Here is a 6423-nt window from a genome sequence, read left to right on the forward strand (position 1 = left end):
TTCACTTCCGTTGCAAAGATCATTAGTTATTAACTTAGGGGCCGCTTACACAACACCATTCTAACAGAAAACCCTCCAGCCTGTTCATTTGCACAACAACAGTGCCTGGTAGCTTGAGAACGCAAACCCTGAAATAGTATTTTCAATAGTAAATAGCAAACCTCATCATTGTATTTCTACATTTATTAATAAAGACCTGCTTTTAGATTTAATAAACATCTGGTCTCCGTGTCTGGTCTTAATGTGACAGAATACCATACCAACCACAATGAACCCAGCAGAGTATTTACCAATCAACCCTAAAGACCTCCCTTACAGAATGAAAATATATTTCCATATATTTATAATCAATATATATGGTGTAAATATACTGAAAAATAAATATGAAATAATATATTGTGTTAATATAATGTGTTATATATTACAATATATTGAATAATACATAAGGAATTGCCGCTTTTCATATATTGAAAAATGTATTTACAATATATTTACACTGTCAAATTTAATTAGTTGAGTATATTTATAAAACGTGGAAAACGATTGCCTTAAATTTCTCAAGGACGTTTCTAATATAAAAACAAACAAAAGTGTCCTGGGACAATGACAGACGGTGTGCATTAATTTGTATTTATTAAACAGAAACTTAACTGAATAAATAAAATAAACAACTTAAAGAAGTTAATAGAAATGACTGCAATAGATTTCTGCATCTTAAACAAAGCAACATGCAGCATATCATCAATCTTTCTTGATCTTCTGCTGTACTGAAGCACATTGCAGGCACTACTCTTCAGCACAATGGTGACCCACAAAACCCACAACAGAAACCCTTTAAATCCCAACAGAACATTAAATCAACAGAGGTTTAGATGTTGAAGATTTATTGAAAATAATAACATTTTGCAGTTACCGTTATGGTAATCAGTGTTTGCTGCAATATTTAAATGCATTTAACGATCTGACAGACTTTTGTAATACACCTTACCAGAGATCTGTGATCCAGGATATTCAATGATGATTATGGCATCATCAATAAATACCCATCATATCATACCCAGCATTTCTTTTGGCTTTTTTAGCCATAATGACGGTCTCTTAAAACATAGTTACAGCAGCAAAAGAAAAACTAATGTTACAAAGTCAACTAAAGTAAACACTGATCTCCATCATGGTGACTGTAAAATGATATCTTTTTCAATAAAAAACCAACATCTAAACCTCTGTTAATTCTCAATAAGAACTTCTGTAGATGTATGACAGAAATAAAGTCAAACTGTTAGGTACAAGTGAAGCTGGTAATGCTGTTTTTTTGTTGTTTAACTTTCCTCTGCTGAGATCTTGAGAGATCTGTTAGTGTTTCATATTTAATATTAGTCTTTTTTCGCCTTTGTCGCCATTGGCTTTTGACTTAGTTGGGGACATTTAATTTAATATTCAACAATATTATTGATCTGCCTGCATTGACACTGTAACAGTTCTAGTAAACTGTTACCTGTCTCCTATGTCGAATGCAAGTTGTAATTTCACTCCCTGCCATTAGAGGGCACTATGGAGCCATTATCTAGGAGATCTCTCCAGGCCAGAGAGTAAAAGGAAGAGGGAAGTGTGAGTTAGGAATACCTGTTAGCACATGCTCTTTCCATGCTTTCATAAGAAAAACCTTGTTGAGGAACGTCTGTGTTCAATATCTCAATGTGAGTTGATTTATTTGTTTCTTTAACATTAACAAAGGTTTATAGTGTGAAAGTATTTTGCTTGCTGAACCTTATGTTGTATTGTTTGTTTTATTTTGACCAGAGGGTTTTGGTATCTGCTTGATTTTGAGGGCTTCTCAACTGGTTCAAGTTCTTTGTGTTATTATCTTAAACGTGGAAGTATATCCGAACTCCTGAACGAAAAGACACTTTTTCCTTGGATTAACCCCTGTTGAAGAAATGTGGATGATGTTCTTTTAACATCTTAAACATCTACAATGGTGTGATGGACCAAGGACATTTGTGGTAACTCTGGACTTTAATATTGGGTGTACATTTATAAGGTTTTACTTCCAAATGCTCTGCCTCATGTAATTTTGTCAAGACATTTTGTATGATCTAAAAATGTATACTTTACTTAAGGGAAATATAACTGTTGGTAAATGGTGATTGATCCCTCCTCATTTATTTATGTGACCCTTGATGTTAGTGTTACAACACCATTATATGAGTATATATACACTGCTCAAAAAAATAAAGGGAACACTTAAACAACACAATGTAACTCCAAGTCAATCGCACTTCTGTGAAATCAAACTGTCCACTTAGGAAGCAACACTGATTGACAATCAATTTCACATGCTGTTGTGCAAATGGAATAGACAATAGGTGGAAATTATAGGCAATTAGCAAGACACCCCCAATAAAGGAGTGGTTCTGCAGGTGGTGACCACAGACCACTTCTCAGTTCCTATGCTTTCTGGCTGATGTTTTGGTCACTTTTGAATGCTGGCGGTGCTTTCACTCTAGTGGTAGCATGAGACGGAGTCTACAACCCACACAAGTGGCTCAGGTAGTGCAGCTCATCCAGAATGGCACATCAATGCAAGCTGTGGCAAGAAGGTTTGCTGTGTCTGTCAGCGTAGTGTCCAGAGCATGGAGGCGCTACCAGGAGACAGGCCAGTACATCAGGAGACGTGGAGGAGGCCGTAGGAGGGCAACAACCCAGCAGCAGGACCTCTACTTCCGCCTTTGTGCAAGGAGGAGCAGGAGGAGCACTGCCAGAGCCCTGCAAAATGACCTCCAGCAGGCCACAAATGTGCATGTGTCTGCTCAAACGGTCAGAAACAGACTCCATGAGGGTGGTATGAGGGCCCGACGTCCACAGGTGGGGGTTGTGCTTACAGCCCAACACCGTGCAGGACGCTTGGCATTTGCCATAGAACACCAAGATTGGCAAATTCGCCACTGGCGCCCTGTGCTCTTCACAGATGAAAGCAGGTTCACACTGAGCACATGTGACAGACGTGACAGAGTCTGGAGACGCCGTGGAGAACGTTCTGCTGCCTGCAACATCTGTGAAGAGCACAGGGCACCAGTGGCGAATTTGCCAATCTTGGTGTTCCCTGGTGGCCCTCATACCACCCTCATGGAGTCTGTTTCTGACCGTTTGAGCAGACACATGCACATTTGTGGCCTGCTGGAGGTCATTTTGCAGGGCTCTGGCAGTGCTCCTCCTGCTCCTCCTTGCACAAAGGCGGAAGTAGCGGTCCTGCTGCTGGGTTGTTGCCCTCCTACGGCCTCCTCCACGTCTCCTGATGTACTGGCCTGTCTCCTGGTAGCGCCTCCATGCTCTGGACACTACGCTGACAGACACAGCAAACCTTCTTGCCACAGCTCGCATTGATGTGCCATTCTGGATGAGCTGCACTACCTGAGCCACTTGTGTGTGGGTTGTAGACTCCGTCTCATGCTACCACTAGAGTGAAAGCACCGCCAGCATTCAAAAGTGACCAAAACATCAGCCAGAAAGCATAGGAACTGAGAAGTGGTCTGTGGTCACCACCTGCAGAACCACTCCTTTATTGGGGGTGTCTTGCTAATTGCATATAACTTCCACCTATTGTCTATTCCATTTGCACAACAGCATGTGAAATTGATTGTCAATCAGTGTTGCTTCCTAAGTGGACAGTTTGATTTCACAGAAGTGCGATTGACTTGGAGTTACATTGTGTTGTTTAAGTGTTCCCTTTATTTTTTTGAGCAGTGTATATACTGAACTGAGCTGGACTATATATACTGAACTGAGCTTTTTTTTCTTTATTCAGTTAAGTTTTAGTTTAATAAGTACAAATAAATGCACAGTCTGTCATTGTCTCAACACTCTTATGTCTTTGTAATAACAACTTACAACTTTGTGTCACGCTCTGTATGGAATGAACTAGAGTAGAATCCAATTGCGAGAAAACAGCAAGGTTTATTGAAAACAAGAAAAGCAATGAAGCTGGTCAGTGAAGATCGAACAGACAGGAAGAGGCACTGGCAACGCAGGGCAGAATAATCCAGGCAGAATCCAGACAGGAAGTGGTAGATCCGGGAAGGCGATCCACACGAGGAAGACCAGTGGATACAGGAGTGACGGGTGCTCAGTGTTCTTAGTGAAGCCTCACAACGATCTGACAAAGACAGGATGGAATCACAAAAAATAAATAGGGTGCTCAATGAGGATCAGCTGGCGCTGATCAGCCGGGATAACGAGACACGCCCACACACTAATACACACAACACTGACAGACAGCAAGGGCGAGACAGTGAACCCATGAACCGTGACAGTACCCCCCCTCCTAGGAGCGTCTCCTGACGCTCCCAGGAGAACCTACCTGTTGATTGTAATCATCAATAAGGGAGTGGTCCAGGATGTCCCTGGCAGGAACCCAACTTCTCTCCTCCGGACCATAACCTTCCCAGTCCACCAAGTACTGAAATCTGCGTCCCCTCCGTCTTGCGTCCAAAATACGATGAACCGAATAGGTTGGTTCCCCATCTACGAGACGTGGCAGAGGGGGAACCGGAGCAGGCGGATTAATACGAGAATGAAACACGGGTTTAATTTTGGAAACGTGAAAGACGGAATGAATTCTCCTCTACGCAGGAGGGAGTTTGAGGCGGACTGCCACTGGGCTAAGGATTTTAGTGACAGTAAACGGGCCGATAAATTTGGGAGCCAGTTTATTACTAACGGAGCGGAGAGGAATGTTCTTAGAAGAAAGCCACACTTTTTGACCAACGACGTATACGGGAGGTTTCAGCCGGTGGCGATCGGCCTGAACCTTAGTGCGCGGCCCCACCTGGAGGAGAGTCTCACGGGCTCTCCTCCATGTGTGGCGACACCTCTGGACGAAAGCGTGAGCGGAGGGAACCGCGACTTCGGATTCCAGACTAGGAAAAATAGGTGGCTGGTAACCTAGACTACACTCAAACGGAGAGAGGCCCGTGGACGAAACTGGTAACGAGTTATGAGCGTACTCAACCCAAGAGATTTGTTGGCTCCAGGAGGAAGGATTCTGAGAAACCAAACATCGTAGTACTCTTTCTAAATCTTGGTTGGCTCGCTCAGCTTGACCGTTAGACAAAACTCTCTCCAAAATTTGGAAATAAACTGGGGTCCCCTGTCAGAAACCACGTCTGCCAGGAGGCCATGAATGCGAAAGACATGATTAACGACAGTAACTGCTGTCTCCTTAGCTGAAGGTAATTTGGGTAAGGGAATAAAATGTGCCGCCTTCGAGAACCGGTCCACTACCGTCAAAATGACAGTATTACCCTGGGAGGGAGGGAGGGAGGGAGGGACGGAGGGGGGGCCGTGACGAAATCTAGCGCGATATGGGACCAGGGTCTTGAAGGGACAGACAGCGGTTGGAGCAACCCATCCGGGGGACAATTGGAAGTCTTGCCACGGGCACAAATTGAACAAGCCAAAACAAATTCCCAAATATCACGAGCCATAGAAGGCCACCAGAATCGTTGTTTAACCAAAAATCTGGTTCGACTAACTCCTGGATGACACGCCACATTGGAACCATGACCCCACTGAATAATGTTGGACCGGACTCCCTCCAGCACAAACAACCGACCCGGTGGGCAATCGGACGTAGGTGTTACCCCTTCTAAGGCCGTGCGGACCTTCGACTCGACCTCCCATGTGAGTGTAGAAACAATGAGTTTCTCAGGTAGAATGTACTCGAGAGTAGACGGGCGTTCGGAGCGGTCAAAAATTTCTAGACAAAGCATCAGGTTTGATGTTCTTAGAACCTGGACGATACGAAAACAAAAAGTCAAAGCGACCGAAAAAAAGTGCCCACCGAGCCTGCCTGGAATTAAGTCGTTTGGCAGACCTGATGTATTCAAGGTTCTTATGATCGGTCCAGACGATAAAGGGTTCCCCCGCTCCCTCTAACCAGTGGCGCCATTCCTCCAATGCTAACTTGACTGCCAACAACTCTCTGTTACCAATATCGTAGTTATGTTCGGCAGTCGATAATCGATGAGAAAAAAACACGCAAGGGTGCATCTTGTCGTCCGCGGGAGATCATTGGGAAAGTACTGCACCTACCCCCACCTCTGACGCGTCAACCTCCACCACAAACTGACGTAAAGGATCAGGGGCTACAAGAATGGGAGCTGAAACGAAGCGGCTCTTGAGGTTGGTAAATGCCGCTTCCGCAGCATTAGACCACCTGAACGCCATTCTGGCGGAGGTCAAGGCAGTCAGAGGAGCAGCTAGTTGGCTGAAATTACGAATAAAACGTCGGTAAAAATTGGCGAATCCCAGGAACCTCTGCAGGGCCTTGCGGAAATCTGGAATTGGCCAATCTACCACAGCCTTAACCTTGTCAGGATCCATGCACACTCCCTCGGACGAGACGATGTACCCCAAACACGGAAC

Source organism: Rutilus rutilus (genome assembly GCF_951802725.1).
Source record: "Rutilus rutilus genome assembly, chromosome: 19".
NCBI lineage: Eukaryota > Metazoa > Chordata > Actinopteri > Cypriniformes > Leuciscidae > Rutilus > Rutilus rutilus.